The following is an 18,317-nucleotide window of genomic DNA, read 5'->3' on the forward strand; positions in this document are numbered from 1 at the left end:
TTTTTTTTTAAGCTGCAGTAGTGAGTGCCCACAGACATCAGCCCAGGACACGGCATCAGAAAACACCACACAGCATTAGCACAGTGCACACAATGGCAAGTCTCTTCTCAGTGCAAAGCAGAGCTGATCTGCACTGATAAATAAGTCTACCAGGAATGGGAATTGTCAGGCTTGTTGTATCATTTTGGGATTTGCCAGTGTTGGCAGGATTGATGATGTAATTCATAAAGCCATCAGACCCAAATTTAGAAGCAATTAAAGAAAATAAACAGAATACCCAAAAAACTTGCAGCAAAAATAGAGGAGAAAAGCACATACCTGAAGAAATAATTTTAGACAAGGGCAACGTGTACACAAAACTTCTGAGACCTTACCTGGAGTATTGTACATTAATCTGGACACTTTGCAAAAGAAAGTAAACCAAATACCTGGAAACTGCATGAGAAAAGTATTAAAGATTAAAGAAAATTAACCATTTTGGAGGCTATAACTACTACTTGAAAAGAGGCTAGAAAATTCAGATTTATTGCCATTACAAAGAACTAAGATGAAATGATGAACCTGTATAATATTTTGTAGAGACAGTTTGTATCATCAGCTACTGGAAAGGCAAAATTCCCTCAAAATAAAAATTGAAACTGAGAACCTGACAGGATCATGAGCACTGAGTGAAATCAAGAGACATGTGCACTTAGAAAGCAAAAGCAGTGTTTGGAATGGACTAGAAACTGCATTAGTAGAAGAAAAAGTAGCAACTGGTGTGTGGGGAGGAAAGAAGGAAAGAAAATTATTCTCCTGTCCCCAAAGGTAAAAGCTTGAGTGAGCTTGGAATCTCAATTACACTATCAACCCTTGAGATGCTCCCTCAGATCAGTATTGAAGAGATAAACCATTCTGCTTCAGAGAAATGGGCAGAAGTTGTCTCTTCATGACCTAAGAGTCCAGAGAAAAGTCATTGCCTTTGTGGTTTACTCTAAAAAAAATCTGTTCAAAAGAGGTATGAGGCTTCACCATGAAATTTTAGTTCAAAATCTCACTCCTTTCTAAAGTTTTACTTTGGTTTTCACATTCTTGATAAAAATATACAAGCAGACAGCAGTAGTGATGATTAAGGATACCCACTGGGAACAGGTACAAATGAACACGAACTCATTCCACACAGGCCTTTGAGGAACACACAGACAGCATTAACTTTTGGTCACTGCCTTCCCAGAGGAGTATCCAAGTGGTTATCAAGAAGTGAAAAACTTCACAGACGTTTCCTTTTCTTAAATTTTCACATTTATTGATTTGACTCTTTTCAGAAACAGCAAACTATTCCTTAAATTTGGATTTAAATAGTATGAAGGGATGGGAAAGAGTCTGGGAAAATGGTACAAATCATCTGTTGTCAAATGTCATAGAGCTCCCCTCACCCATCCAGAACATTCTCAGGACTGAAGGGCTGCACCCTGGCACACAATTCCCTCTGTGCATGCAGCTGGGGGGTGTGGATGGAGCTGAGGACACAGTTAAAGTACCATGTAATACCTGTTTTAACTGCCTATTGGTCTGTAAAACTAGCCCAAATATGAAGACCCTTCTCTTTATAAGCATAGATATAAGCTCATTATAACAATGTGCATAATGTTTAATAGTTCAGCAAATACATCTAAACAACTAGAGCAAATCAAATTCTTAATATCAATAAGATGATACACAAATTTAGCCTCTTTATGGTGTCTAGAAGTTTTTACATTATTTCAATTGAATAACAAATACTTTTCATAAACAAATTTAGAATAATTTCTTCCTCATAAATTATTGCCAGCGGTAAATTATTGCCAGCAGTATTGCTATTCAGTAAAGAAAATGCCAATCAAAGTCTCATTGGTAAACTTATTTATGCAGTGCAGTATATACAATATCTGTTCCCTGACCTGTTCTCTTGTAGAGAGACAACATAAATGAATGCAAGGAATAGGAATCTGGGGGTGCTCAGTCACAGTATGACTTTCCACTCAGGCAAATAAGATATGATAGCCACAGCTTTTAGGCCTAAACTCTGTAACACAGTGGGGAGACCTAATTTTGTTTCTGGCCATCTTAGTCCTTGACAGTTGTTGTAAACCTTGCATCTTAAATCCTTTCACCAGGCTTGCTTCAGCCAAACAGGATCTGCTTGTAAAGGAATGATCTATCTATTGTTTTCCTCTCAAGGTATTGTGTCCCACTTCTGCTACTGCTATTTTCTCCAGGGAAAACCAAATGTCACCACTTTTTTCTTTTACATCTATCCAACAACAGAACAATAGATGCCTGGTTCAGCCATTCCTGAGCTGGAGTTTCCTAATTCCTGGGGCTGGATTTTCATCCACCCAAACACACACAACACTCACAAAGAATTTGCAAAAGCTTTTCAGATGATAGGCTACTGGTAACCTGATCTCTTTCTCAAACATCCCATCCAACCACTTTTTCTTAGTGCTGCCACTTATTGAATTCAATTACTTCTGAAGTTTTCTGTTCCTTGTAATTCATGTTTATAGTTTGGAAATCAGTCATAAAACACAGGTCTGGATATGGACTTGGCCAAATATCAGTATTTATAAAAGTAAAAATTTCCAATCAGAAAGAAGCAATCATAAGCAAATTCATAACAGTTTAAATGTAGCCAAAGTGGTTAAAGATTTATATTAATATGCAATTATATAAATCTCTTCATATGATTCTATTCCAAATTATATTTATACCCATTTCTGAATCAGGGTGTTTCATCAGTAGTTATTTCACGAAAACTATTTGCAACAGTTTGGGATTTTTTTTGTTGGGTTTTTTTTTTAATTATTATTCTTTATAAATTACAGCTATTGAAGGTCTATGCTGAAAATTGTAACTCCAATGTTATTTGTTTTTGAGGATGACTGATATGGGAATAGATTTTGGGATCTGCCTCTTGAAACATGATTGTGAAATGCCAAATAGAACTACACAGAATAAGAGAATAAGGAAGGATTTTGGAACAGTAGTTTGGCATTCAGATGGCTTGCATAAACTAAAAACAGAATGCGGAATAATGTTAAATTTTTATATTTGTGTTAGTCATTGCACCTCATTTTAATTACGATATTTTGAACTGCTACATGAGCACTGTCCAGGAGGGTTGAAAATCTGGCTGCCTAGCAGCTATATTACAGATTTAATTAACACACGTTGAGAACTGCTGCAAATCAGCTGTGCAACCATTCCCTTGCTATTGATGATGACAACCTTATGGAGGCCAAGCTGCAAATCCTCCTCACAGGCTGCAGTGCAGTTACCATTATCCTATTGATCAATTTTGTCTCACATGTTATGTGGGAAAAAGGTGGTAATCAGGACAACAGGCTTAAAAGATGTAAGCTATCCACAGAGCTAGCGACAAAAATGAAGCTAAAGGCATTTAGTGTCACTGAGTACATTTTTTGAAAGAAAATACAAGCTTTTGTATAAAGCAGAGTGCCAGAGACAAAATGTGGCCAGTCATAAAATCTCAGGGAAAGAGCTGAGTTTAAAGGAAAGTGCAGTTGCAAATAAATACTGAAAACAAGCATCCAGGAAAATTCAGCACTTGTAGAGACAGCAAGAACAGATGTGTACTCCTTCTGGTCTCTGTATGGCAGTGGCAGCTTTTACACTTTTATTGCACACTGTTAATGATATCACAAAAATGGAGGCACAGAAAAAAAGTAGAAAACAAAAAGGAATTTTTACTAAACAGTGTTGAGGCAATGAAAAAATGCTAAGAAATGGTGCTTAGGGAAAAGCATCATAGTGAATTGCCATTGAAGGGAGATGCAAAAATATTTTGACCTTAGAAAGTTTCAGTTTGGCTCTGCTCATATTCATAAATATTCCCATGGATGAACAGTTCAGAGGCAGAACTGCTCCCCTAGGCTAATATGCTGTCCTTGAGGTAGAGTTTCATCAGCATGGAAGAATTGAGTTAATAATAATGCCACACTGGGGAAAACACATACTTTGATTCATGTGTTTTTAACAATTGTTAGATATTTGAGAAAGACCTAGCAGTTGCACTGGCACAGGGACAATTACCAAGTGTGCTGCAATTAATTTAGAAGTGGTAGGAAGGGGTAACTCTAATTAACAGCTCTGGAGGAGGTGAGAAGAATTATTTGTGGAGCATTTGCAGAAATCAACAATTAAACACAAACAAATGAGTCTAAGAAAACATGCAGTTTAGCAAAAAATTATGAAACAGGAGCTTAAATAGGGTATAAATGGCTTGCAGAATACTGACTAGAAAGAGCTTTGATAGTTACTACAGATAATTCCCCAAGGCCTTTAGCAAATTGTATAGCTGAGAAAAAGAATGAATATAGAGGCTACTAATGCTTGTCTGCTATACAAAAAAAACCAAAACAAACCAACAAAAATATTGAGTTTAAATGAGAGTTCTGTAATTTCCTAACTTTTATGCTGTAAAATATTGATATGTCCAGCCTTCAAAGTAAGCCAATTCCATGAGTCCAGTGGGCCTAGTTAAAATAGTCTGTTGTGACAAAATCACACCAGGCACAAAATTTGCAATTTAAGGTTGAAAAGCCTAACAGCCAGGACTCTAGACCAAAGGTACTGTAATCTAAATGTAAAGTCATATCAACAGTCTGGGAATATGAACTCTTTGCTTATTTGTGAGAGTGTTATCCTCTTCATTCGCATCACTATTACTTTCCTTATATTATCTTCCCCTATTATCTCTGACATCTTTAGTCATAGGCTTGCCAAGCTTGTCAAGAGGGATTTAAAACAACGTTGCCAGGGGAGAGCAAACTCAATCCATTCCACTCCTATCAGTCTGATGCCAGTGCCAGAGCCTGGAGTGGTATGGCAGGTGTGCAGGGGAGCACCTGAAGAGAATCACAAAGGATTTCCAGCCATTCCACCCAGTAAGTCAACTTTGCTGGGGGCCAAGCCTAAATGCTTCTATGCAAATGAACAGAGCATGGGGAATAAACAGGAGGAGTTAGAGACCTATGCTCACCTGCAGGACTGTGATATTATTGGCTTCCAGATATGGTGAGATGGCTACTATGACTGGAATATTAGAATGGAAGGACACTGGCCCTTTGGGAGGAGAGATGAAGCAGCCGTGCTGCCCTGTACGTCAATAGCAAGCTGGAGAGAATGGAGCTCCTCCTGGACATGGATCAGAACCTGACAGAGAGCTTGTGGGTCAGGATTGAAGGGAGGGCAGGGAATAGTGATATTACAGAGGGGTCTTTTACAGGCTGCCCCAGGACAATTGAGAAGATGAAGCCTCTTTAGAAGGAGGCTTTGTCCTCATGGGGTCTTCAACCACCCCAATATCTGTTGCAGGGACAGCACAGCAGGGCACAGGCAAGCAAACAGGATCCTGGAACAAATTGCTGACATCTTCCTTCTGATTGAGTAGCAATGAGAAGAGGCTGGACCATGTTTTCATCACCAAGGAGGGGCTGGTGGCAACTGTGAAACTCGAGGGCAGCTGAGGCTGCAGTGACAATGAAGTGGTAGAGATTGAGGTTCTTAGGGCAGTGAGGATTGTACACAGCAGGATTGCTACTCAGCTTTAGGAAAAGCAGACTTTGGCCTCTTTGGGGATCTTCTTGGTATACTAGTATGCAAATAAAAATTAAAAAAAAGGGAAAGAAGGAAAGAAATTACTGCTCATTGAAGTTATGAATACCAAGAATTTCTTTGAGACAAGAAGTCTATCTATCAGGACATATAACAGTGTTTGCAGAACTGAGAGCCTAGAGATTTCACTCAGTCTGAGCTATATTAAACTTAAGCACATAAAGCTTATGTGCTGCTAGATCTGTCTATAAAAATTAATGTTTATGGTAACTAAAGCTTAACATAACTTTTTAATTAAATACTTGTCTTCTCAATATTATTCTACTTTCACTTAATTGTCACTGCTTTAGGAAAGCAGCAAAATCTTCAGGTCAAAGCATTTCCTTTCATTTAAGAGTTTGCACTTTCTTAAAACCTCCTTTCTTTGCTGGTGATTTTGGTGCAGCTGCTCCCGCTCAGTTTTCTTGACAACTTAGTGTTGTTGCTTGGGAAGGCAAGAGATATCAAAGCTGTTTAAATTGTAGTAGTTCACCTTCTTTTGAACCATAAAGAACCAATCACAGTTGGAAATGGGATACCTGACTTCAGACACCAAAAAATACACCTGAAAATCAACACCACTGTGATAAGTTTCAGCTTCAGAAAATTGGTAAAGGCATTGCAAAATGATTGCCTAATCATCAGCATCGCCTGCCAAGCTTGAAAGAAACCCATTAGTCTGTTCTGTCTCTGCTGTAATTTGCACAGCTCTGGTATCTTTCTCCTTTCTGAGCAACCACATGGCTACAGGAATCATTATGAATATTACAACAGGATTAACTCACTTAAAATGCCTGCAGCAATTGTGACATTTACACTTAGAAGACTCATAAGACTTCTGAGCACTCTTGAATGTGTAATGGAAGCAGAAGGTCAGCAGCACAAAAATCATTCCCATTTTCTACCACTGTCTGTTTGAGGTTTCATATTTACATTATTTTAGATGAGAGTACTTGTGTAAAATATGATTTAAAAGGTACATTACAAAAGACAATTGATCTTAAATCAGCCATAATTGAGCATGATGTAGGGACATTTGCATTGATGAAAAGTAAATGAAGATAGACATCAGAAGGGTCAATGTAAGCATGGATTGGACTTCCTTAAGACACATTTTTCCAGGTTTATGTTTATTTTCAGATTATTTTTTTAACTATTCTTCAGCTGAAGGGGGTTCTACACCTTTGGGTACGTATACATGTTATTTGGTTCTTTTATACCTAGTCTTAGTTCACCCAACTTAAACTTCAGGCCATAAAGCCTGGATTTATTCACTATTCAAGCCAGTGTCTGCCATTAGGAAAAAAAAAAAAAAACAAAACCAAAAACTCCATGACAACTAGAATAGAACAGAACAGAATTTTTCAGATGAAAGGGACTCAAGGAACATCTAGCCCAAGTACCCAACCATTTGTGGAGCTGACCAAAAACTAAAGCATGTTAATAAGGTCATTTTATAAATGCCTTTTAAATATTGACAGGCTTAGGGCACCCACCATCTCTACAGGAACCCTGTTCCAGTGTTTGATCAACCTTTTTGTAGAGAAATGCTTCCCAATGTCCAGTCTAAACCTGCCCTGATGCAACCTTGAAACACCGCCATGTGTCCTATCGCTGGATACCGGGGAGAAATGCTCAGTACTTCCCTCTCCAATTCCCCTCCTCAGGAAACTGCAGAGCAATCAGGCCACCCCTCAGCCCCCTTTTTCAAAGTCCTCACCCCCTTCTCATAACACATCCTTTCTAATCCAGATTTCTTGCTTTCTTGACCTACTCTGGACACATCTGAGTACCTTAACACCCTTAAATTGTGGCATCCAGAAGGTGACACAGGATTCAAGGTGAAGCTTCAGTAACACTGAATACAACAGGAAAATCATACCTGTTGATAAGCTGGTGATGCTGTTTGGTGCATCCCAGGGGGTGATTTGCCCTCTCAGCTACCAGGGACACACTTTTCATACTGAGCTTGTTGTTGACCAGCAGCTCCAGATCCCTTCCTGCAAGGCTGCTCTCCAGCCACTCCACTTCCAACTTATACTTGTTCCCAACATTTCTGTTTTCCAGATGCAGAATTTGGCATGTTTTTTGTTGCATATCTTCTATATCTTCCTACAAAATGTCAACCTTTCTGGCTGCAAAAACTTTAGTATATTTCAAATATTTTCATAGCATAATATAGAGGAGTTTATTTACTGCATTAAGCCATCTATACTACCCATTATCACGAAGGTGTGTGAGGAAGAAGTTCCTAACACATATAAATGTAGGACACACTGTAGTCATCCCTGACACTAATACACCTTGCTGATGTACAAGTTGTAGACAAGGATGTATTCACAATCTGGTTAGAGTTGTCCCAATACAAGGAATAAAGGACTAAAGCAGATTTTTTTTTTTTAAATAGCGATGATAATGCAAATTACTATTCACTTTTTGTACATAGTTAACACAACAAATCAAGCAAAACTTGAAATCCAAAAGCCTCCTATGACAATACTCACAGGAGGAGCCCAAGGTGATTAAGAAGATTTCTTCAAAACTCAAACCAAGTTTTAAAATGTACCCTTGGGTACAGAAGAAGCAGAGTCAATTTCCCAGGCTAAATATCAAGATTGAAAATGTGAGATTTATCACTTATCTCTGTCTAAAAGATGTACTCTCAAACACTTCCATCCAATCGCATAAAAATGGGGATTACACTGTCAATTTCACTACTGCATGTTTAATACATCTGTAAAGATAGTAATCTCTGTGACAGCAGAGCTGAGGAACCCTTAGAGGATTTTAAGAGGAAACAATGCAGAGAAGATGATTACAGAAAGCTGTCTGTGGGAAAGAAACTCAAAAGGAGATTTATGTTTTATAAATTTGCACTTGCTACTTAATTGCAAAAGACATTCAGGAACAAATCTCTTCTGGGGGAAAGAATGTGTCTTTAGCACAAATTCAAGTTTGCTATCAATACTGCTGGTAGACTTTTCTGTCCAGAAGAACTGTAAACAATTGTTTCTTAGATAGAGTCTGTGTACCATTGAATCACAGAATGATTTGGATGGGACCCTAAGGGTCATCTAGTTCCAAGCCCCCTGCCATGGGCAGGGACACCTTTCAGTAGAACAGGATGCTCAAAGCCCCATCTGAGTTAGACTTGAACACTTTTTTGTACTTCTATTTCTAACTAGATGATCAAGTAATTAGAGTTTTGCACAACATTATTTGCGTCACCAGTAAATCCCAGGGTAAAACTGTGCCATACTAATTATCTTTTAAAAGTTAGACATTGTTGCAAAACATGCAAAAAAATGACAATTAAAAGCAAATAAAGTAAAACTGAAAGTAAATATGAATTTGTTATCCCAAAAGCCATAACACATGAGAGTAAAGGAATCATTTGACAAATCTCATCGCAGAATATTTTAGTTAGAAAACAGAGTATGTGAAAATATGTTAAGAACTAATGCAATCACTGATCAGTTATGGTCTTGGTAAAGTTAGAAAATATTTTAAAGCTTTATAATTAAATCATTCACCAGTGTAAAAAAGGTAATGAATAAAAAGCATGGATTTGAATATTCTTTGTTATTTGGCATGATAAAATTGTGAGAGATCTGAAAATTCATCAACTGCAACTATTTATTCTCAGTCTGACTGTTTCAAAATAGAAGGCGAAGCTTATCAAAAAGAGCACTGTCTTAACTCAGAAAATTATTTCAGGCTTAAAAGGTGATACAATAAAGACTGACAGGAACCTCCAGGCATTACTTCATGAAATGCTTCTATTTAACTAAGTTTTTGTAAAAAGTTAAAAATAAAAACACTAGAATGGAAATTGCCCTTTAGACAAATGGTGTAGTACAAGTATATCCCAGGGCAAAATTTCCTGTATAATGCATGCATTATACAGAAACTCCCTGGCACCCTTGCAACCAGTGCCTATTTTAGTCCTCCTCTAGCATGGGTTGAAATACTGATAACATTTTGAAATGGCCTTACATGAAGGCAAAAAAGGAATGTCAAAGAAAAGCTCAAGGGACATTGAACATCAATTGGACCATCAGGACCACAAGGAACATTGAACATCAATTGGACCATATATTGGCCATTAATATGAATATGAACTACTATAAAATCTTTGTCCCTTTATGTAACACAATGTATTTAAAAACTATGTTGAAAAAATGTCATACATTAGTCAATGGATTATATACTAACATCTCTTCAGACACTTATAAATGAACAGAGTAAACCAGCTTAATTGTGCAGAATTTTCAGCATATTCTCCCAGCATATTTCTGGTTAAATGAAAAAACATGCACTCTTATAATAATTTCATGGGATGTATAGCAGAGATGCCATTCTAAGAGATAATAGATCATCAGTGAAGTATCAGTTTTCTAGGAAAAATAATATAAGCATCAAAGTCTCTTGCTAAAACAGAAGAAATCTTTCTATAGGCTAAGTAAGCATTACAAAGAAAATAATGCCTCCACAAAGTGGCTCTGTTAAAAAAATAGGTTTGATGTTTATATGGATTTGATTGGAAAACAAAAACAATCATTTACTGCTGAGGGAGATTTATGTTTCACTGTTAGTAAACTGGTTGTTTGTCTCCAGAAAGCAAGATAAAATGTTCTTTTTTTTTTTTCTTTCTTTCCGTTTTTTAATCTCCCCAATAAACACTCTAGTGTTATGTGTGTGTTATAAATACCATGCATTTCCTCTCTTCTTCTGCTGTAAGCACTGTCTCCTGTCTAGTAACTGAACAGCTAAAAGTGGCAAAAGCCCTGAGCATCAGAGAGGTTTTTGCACTCTTCTGTCACTCACAGAAGAAAGACAGACTTTAAGCCTCTAAGAATTTATTATTGTTACCTTTTTAATAGATTTGTTTGTATAATCAGATTCAGAGATATAAACAATAGCTTTTGCCTTATTAAGAATAAATATTTTTAATTATCTTTTTCCCCTGTCAAACTTGATTGGAAATCACTACTTTTGATGAGAAGGTGATGACAAATGCTATTACATCCTCATGGTGTTATGGTTAAATTTGAGTCCTGCTTCAAAAGGAGAAATTTACTGATTTAAACAGTCATAAAGTATGGCCATAAAGAAACATAAAAAAAGCCTATCAGTTAGTTCATCAGCTTCATTTAATAAAACTTGGGACATGATGTCCAAATCACTTGGACAATGTTGAGATCATAGATTTTGCAAAATCATGCACAATCCAAGAACTTAATAAAGTTTCATTTGAGTTCCCTTAGTATTTGAATTTGGGTTTTTTCAAATACCCAGAAGCATTCAGTCCTATGTGGGCTGGCTGCTCAACAGATTCTTTGCATTAAGGACTTTTCCTGATCCACAAGTCCCAAGTTTTCAATGGGATTCTCGTGGGTGACAGCGCTATGAACGCTGCCTGTCAAAGCAAGATTTACCTAAATGTGTGGCATGAGTGATTGAAAGAGCAGTTGCTGCACCATTAGATACAGGTTGGCACCAAGAGCTGGAAGACTAAGGTGACTAAGGTTTACTCCCAGCTGTGTCTGAGGCGTTCCAATCTGCTCCTCACATCTTCCAAATGTGCCCTAAATACTAGTTTATAGACTTATGGAAAAGTAGAGACAGGTTTCTCTGCACCACTTCTACTGAAGCTGTGTCCCCCTGATTAGAATAACAGAAATCTTAATAGATCAAGGAAATAGGAGAATGTGCTTCTCAAGTCTATAATGAGATCACTGTAGTGGTTTAGGAATGGTACTCCTCAGTTCAGCACCCCACCAAGACTCTCTCAAACCACATGCTGCTCTCACTCGCTCCCTCTTTCCCTTCCCGTTCCCCTTCTTGCTGTGGCAGGAATTGGGAGCACAAGAGGTAAAGATCTTTCTCTCCCTGCCCCCAGACACTTTTTCTTGACTGAAAGAAGCCCCTGATCCTTGGAAGATAGTGTCTCTTTCCCCCACACCTGGCAGTGACCATGAGGTGGTACTGAAAAACCATCAGGTTCCAGCCAAAGCCTCTCAGGGTATGCAAAAATCAACCCTGTCCTGGTCAGAACCAAGACAATCACTTAATAGAAACAGAGAGAACTGAAGTTGGTCTCTTCTTCTCAGGCTGTTTTCACTTACCTATAAGAAATTATGTAGTTTATTGGAGTAAGTATTGAAAGAATAAAGGAAGGCAAGAATCACTGAATCCAGATGCCTTGTATAGAATCATAGAATGGCCTGGGAAGAGGGACACTTTTCACTAGACCAGGTTGATCTTGAACACTTCCAGGGACAGGTCATCCTCAGCTTCTCTCTGGGCAGCCTGTTCCACGGCATCATCACTCTCAGTAGAGAGGTTTTCCCTACTATCTAATCTAATCCTTCTCTCTTTCAGTTTGAAGCCACTCGCCTGTCCTGCCCCTGCATGCTCTTGTAAATACTCTCTCTCCATCTTCCTTGGAGGCTGTCTTCAGGTACTGGAAGGCTGCAATTAGGTCACCCCAAAGCCTTGTCTTTCCCAGGATGAGCAAACACAACTCTCCCAGTCTTTTCTTAATAGGAGAGGGGGTCCTTGCCTCTGATCACCTCAGTGGCCTCCTCTGGACTTGCTTCAACAAGTCCATGTCCTTGAGCTGGGGAGCCGAGCTCGACTCAGTACTCCAGGTGGGGTCTTACTGTCAGTCAAAATCCTAACCAAGTTTGGACAGTACACTCATTAAACTTAGAGGTTTCCCCTTGAAAGTCACTTCAAAAGAAAAAAAGAGTACCAGATGGGCTGTGTGTCTGTAGGAACAGAACAGAAAAGTTTGAATCAAAGTCACTTATTTCTTCTGATGTGGATAAATCATCTGATACCACCAAGCAGATCAGAAAAACTCCCATACTCACACTGCTGGTAGGAATCTATTCAGACTGCAATAAAAAGATTATAAATTTATGTGGTATATTCCTCTTCAAAAAGATTTTGGACATTTCATTCTCTGTGAATTATGAAGTGCAGGCAAAAACCCAGCTATACTAGAGCCAAGTCCTCTTCATCAGATATACATTGATAAAAATAGTTGCTGCCCATGTGGTACTAAACCACAATACACTAACTCCTGTACTGGCATTTCAAGCAGTGTTTATGTATACAAAAATTTAGAAATAAAATATGCTATCCTCAAGTGGGTAACCATGAAAGAAAATCCCTTATATATAATAGTATTTAAACAACGTGTGGAACTACCATTTCCATATGGATTTCTTGAGATGCCTCATGTCCTTTCATGTAATATTCCACTCTGTTTACGATTATTTATTCATCAATGAATACATCCTATGCCTGTGGTTCTGCCTAGCGAATTGGTGGGAACCAAACTATTAATTTTCTATCTATTTAAAACTGAAAGAAACCTACCATCTGGTTTGTCCTGTGAATTGATAATCCTAAATACTTACATAGAAATTATTTAGGCATTTTATGTGGGAGGTGTGGATATAAGACAGGTGGTTAACATTAAGCCAATGCACAGGATATGGATTGAAGTATTTATTTGCTAATCTGATTGAGAAAAATGGTATTTATCAGTCTAACAGGAATAGAAGCACACTTTTGGACAAGGAAGATAGCAGTATTCACGTGGTAAAGGATAAAATTTTTGTGTGCTTGCAAACTTTGCTTTCTGGTCTTCATTTATTTGGCAACGGATAGGGCTGTGCACAACATGCACAGTTCTATAATTCTTTAGAAACACCATATGAAGTTTCATTCCAACTCCAAATGAGGCATTGATCATTTCAGCAGGAGGCAAATATGAGGAATATAGGTGTCTTGGCTAGCAATCTGCCCACTCGGAATGTTAAACTATGATACCGTTCTTAGTGAACCTTAATAGCAGAAGCCATTAATTCCACAGAAGTAGGTTTTCCTCTGGGACCTGAAAACCTCTAACTAAAAAGAGAACCTTGCCACATGACATATAGAGTGACTTTTTTATAGACCCCTATAATTAAGGGAAAAAGGTAGATAATACTAATTGTGTCTCACACTGAAAACTTTTCAGAGAGCAAAGTAATGACAGAGCATAAGGTGCATTTTGTTACACCCAAGGGTGATTCAAAAATCAAAAATGGAGATTAATTAGACCAAAGTTTTATGTAAAAGTAATGAAAATAAATAAGGAGCTAACTAAGAATACCTAATCACAGGGTAAATTTACCTACTTTTACACATGCTTTTACTATTCTTTTACTTTAGCACAGAACAAGAGGTGGCAGCTAACATATGATTTTCAAACTTTTATTTTGAAATATGAATAATAAATTCTCTTATCCTTGGTTCCTTGTCTGCTTTCCACCACATTATGATTTTTCTGTTCAGATTTGTTTGAAGAACAAGAAACACGTGGCAGAAAATTTTCTGTACGGTTTGCTCTTGGACAGAACAAGCCTTTGCACAAACAGTATCTGTGAACTAAATCAACACAAAATTCTCTTGTGCACTTGAAACTGAATTTTGCATATTTGATACAAAAAGAACAAGGAATGCTAATGTTCTAGACCAAAGTCTGATCACCATAAATTTCACATAAGAACCTGCAAATAAGTCTTCCAGTTCTTATGTTTTAAGAAAGAATGCGTTCACTAAGGATCTGAACTGGTAACAAAAGGGCTGGATAAGCAAATTTGCTTTCTTTAAACAACTTTAGATTAATCCTGGCATAACTTTGGGGGGGGGGAAAGATTGTCATGCACTCTGCCACTTAATATTTGTTCCACTTTTATGTTAAAGCAAATGCATTTATAAAATGGTTATTTTCTTTAATGGTCAAATAAGTGAATACATTTGTATCCATTAAATTTGATATGGACAGAAATATAATTATATTGCATAATATTTCGTTGCAATCCTTTTCACTTTAGAATTTAATGTTTGAAGACTTGAATGGAAAAATGAAATACTGTGCCCTTTTTACCATATTTTCACCATTTTGACACAAATACTGAAAAGTTCCTCACAAATTTCTAATTAGAAACCCCCAAGCACTGAGCCTGAAAGATACTGAAGAAACATAAAAGGTTTTCCCTTTAATTGATATTCTTTCAGAAACATGCTCTGACTTTCAGTATATCTGCAGATATCCATAAATATATATTTCCAAAAAAATATTGATACTACAGTTAAACCCAAACACAAAGTTATCCATTTGGCTGATAATTTGCCTCAAATGTATTCATAATCAGGACTGCATCAATGACTGCTAGTATAATGGACCAAAAAGAACCTTTCTAAGCCAAATTGACTGCCATCATCATTTTGTGAAAGTAATTCTTTTTATTTTTTTCTAATTATACTCTAGTGAAATAAGAATTAAGCATTATTGTCACTGAGATATTGCATGGAAATGTTAATAAAGTGGATCCTTGAAGTATTTTAAATTTTTATTTAAGCACATTAAAAGAAAGAACAACCACTTTTTCTGAAAATTAACTAATTTAAATGTCAATGATAGCTATCTGCACTGAACATCAGACATTAACACTTCCTCAACATGAGAAGCAACAGCTCACAGATGTCTTTGCAACTGAAATCACAGACATTCCTCCATTTTATGATTTCAAAGCTCTCATTTGGAAGAACCAGAGGTGGCAACTAGGAAAAGATGTTGGCATGTGCATCTTTATTTTAATCATGGATGATGGGTGTTTTGGTCAGATACAAAGTGCAAGGTACTTGAATAGGCACATCACCTCCTGGGAAATCCCACAGCAATTCATACAATTGTTTCTGCCTTGATACAATACAATAATACAACAAGATCCCTTTGTTGTATTATTCAAATTATAGATAAAGACAGTGTTGTGACATTCTATAGTAAGTCTCAAAACAGTGAAAATGGGCCTTTCTGAACTGAGACAGAAAACTATTTTAAAATCTCACTGATGTGCCAATTATTCCTGTTACAGAGAAGTTAATCTTGGTTTAAATTCTTCACTGCTTGGTAATATTTGGGAGTGCCAAAAAGTCTTTGTATTCTCAAAATGTTTATCTAATAAATACAGATTTTCATAAAATTAAATCAGAGTAGTTACTGGCTTGGTTTTATTTTTTCTAGTATATTTCAAAATAAAAATTAACATAATGTTAGTCTGTCATTAATCTTTTGTCCTGGCTAAGCTCCCCTGCTGAAGTAACAGACAATGGCCATAAAGTTTTATACTTGAAACTTTTCATGCAGTGACATATGGCTAATATATCACAGCTATAATTGAATTTATAAATAGCTTGCACATCTATTCCCTTATAGCACTGTGAGGGGGTTATGTCTTTGCTGCTATTTACTTTCTAAATTAAAATCAGAGTATTTCACATCAGGCCTTTCCGCCACGAAATGGAGAGTGTTCTGCTCCAAGGATCAGCATGTACGCTGCAAGAAATATCGGTGTATAGAAAATAAAACATTTTCTTAAAGTTCTCTTTGCTTTCCAATATCCAATATTCACTTAATGACTATAATGACATTAATAACAGTTCCTCCAAATGCAGCTGTCTGTATGAAGTTTTATTTTACATTCATCTGAAGATTTGGGGATTGGAAACTTGCAGTAACAAACATTAGACGTGAGAGTAAATTTAACTTCATAAACATTTTTTCTTTTAAATTGTGTTATAAATATTTTCACTTTCTGTGCACAACATAGCTAAGGGTTACAACCATTAAAATAATTTGATCTTATTTTTATTTTTATGGTTTTCTTTTTTCTTTCATGGTATGTTTTCAAGTGCAACAGAGCCTGGAAAAATCATCTTACGATCCTTAAGCAGTTCTGCCAGAGGTTTGAGAACACACATAGGTTAAACTGTCCATATGAACAGCACAGTTATCTCTAACAGGACAATAAAAGCCCTTCCATATACCCATGGAGATATGTATTTTCAGAGGTGAAGGCCAATTAAAGGAAGATGCAAATAGACTGTGATATAGAATGTCTGGAGGTCACAACCCATGTGAACAGTGCATAAAACAGCTGATCCATGTATAGGCTCATTTTTAGAAAAATTCATTTAAAAAAACTCATTTTAGAAATTATGTCTCTAATTCTTAGTTCAGAACAAGCACTATATATTCATGGAAAAGGTAAAAGGCAAGAATGTTCTTCCTAGGGCGTTAATCTTTATAGGATGCTGTGCTGGTTATTACATTAAGGCAGAACATAACTTTTTAAACAGCCTGTTATACAGTGCATGCATAATGCCTGAGATTATAGACAGAGTCAAAGATTAAAAAATGTACTAACACAGTTTCATTATACTGAACATCAAAATATTAGCAGCAAAAATAAACAGCTGGGGAAGAAGGAATGCCAAAGTTATTAAATCTAGTGGCAAACACGATTTAGAGATTAAGCTTTTAAAAAAGAGATGGCAATAAAATGTATCATTACTACTCAGCTGTGTTAGCAGTTGTCATCTGTCCTCTGTTCAGAAGCTGGACTGGTCACAGAATCCCCAGAAAAAAAGACAAATTTATTGTGAGGTCCTGAACCACATGGGTTTGTGAATAATACCATTCATTCCAAACTCTTCATAGAATCATTACCACAATTCCCATGCAGGACTCATAAGAAAGAAACTCTGCTTGGTGTCTCCTGAGGGTTTGTGGAAAAAGTGAGCCTACCTGGAGTCAGGACCTTTCACAATTAGCAAGACTTTCTCATTAACTGCAGTTGTGTTTGCTGAAGTAATGCATTATTTCAGACAGGAGTTACAATTTTCAACAAAAATGTACTAATATCACCTAGTTGTGTTCCAGATGTGATTTTATAGGGATCCAAGAAAGAATAGAAGGGAAAAGGCAAGTTTAAAAATTTTGGTAGTTTTTTCAATCCACTGGGGGACTTGGTTGAATTTTTTTGTCCTTGCCAAAATTCTGTGAAGCAAAGCTACGCTGATCCAAAGAGAAAGGACTTAACTCATGCACATGGTGTGAGGCCTCAGCTAATTCACTAAGAAGGTTTTAAAAGGGGCTGCAATGGTTCTTATACTCTGGGTAAAAGTGCAGTGGAGAAATACTGACCAGGTATTCTCAGGAGGTCAAAACAAGACAAAAGTTTACTGACAAACTGTAGAAAAATCAGGGAATTTTTGGCAAAAGATTTAGTAAAGCATCCAATCAGCACTAATTGCCTCAGCACTATTTTAGCCCATTCAACTCAGCAACCTTTAAACCCATTTTATGTTAAGTTACTCAAAGTGTTCCAAGAAGAGGGAACTAGAAAAGAGGAAGACAGGCAGACAGAAAAGATACAGAAAAGCACACATTCAGCTACCCTGGGTTCCAGTGGTGTTCAGACAGCAGCTCCAAGAAAAAGGTAGGGTCAGGACACGTGTTGTCCTCATGCTCAGCCTTAAATACCCCTTGTCCCTCATGGGCACCTCTCCTAGGTGGGAATTCCCATCACTTGGCACTCAGGAGCTGGGTTAGGTGAGAGTGGAGCCCTGCCTCTGGGGTGCCATGACTGCAGCTCTGCCAGGCTGGGGGGCTGGCTCTGGGATGGGCTGTGGGGCAGTTCACTGTCCTGCCAGGGCAAGGCTCATCCTGCCTCTCCCACACCCCAACATGTCTTGAGACATCAAGACTTCCGAACTCTGACACATGGTTTATCACCAGGTTACATATATACACATTACTAACTATCAAGAATATT

This window comes from Fringilla coelebs (assembly GCF_963513975.1).
Source record: "Fringilla coelebs genome assembly, chromosome: 3".
In the NCBI taxonomy this organism is placed as follows: Eukaryota; Metazoa; Chordata; class Aves; order Passeriformes; family Fringillidae; genus Fringilla; species Fringilla coelebs.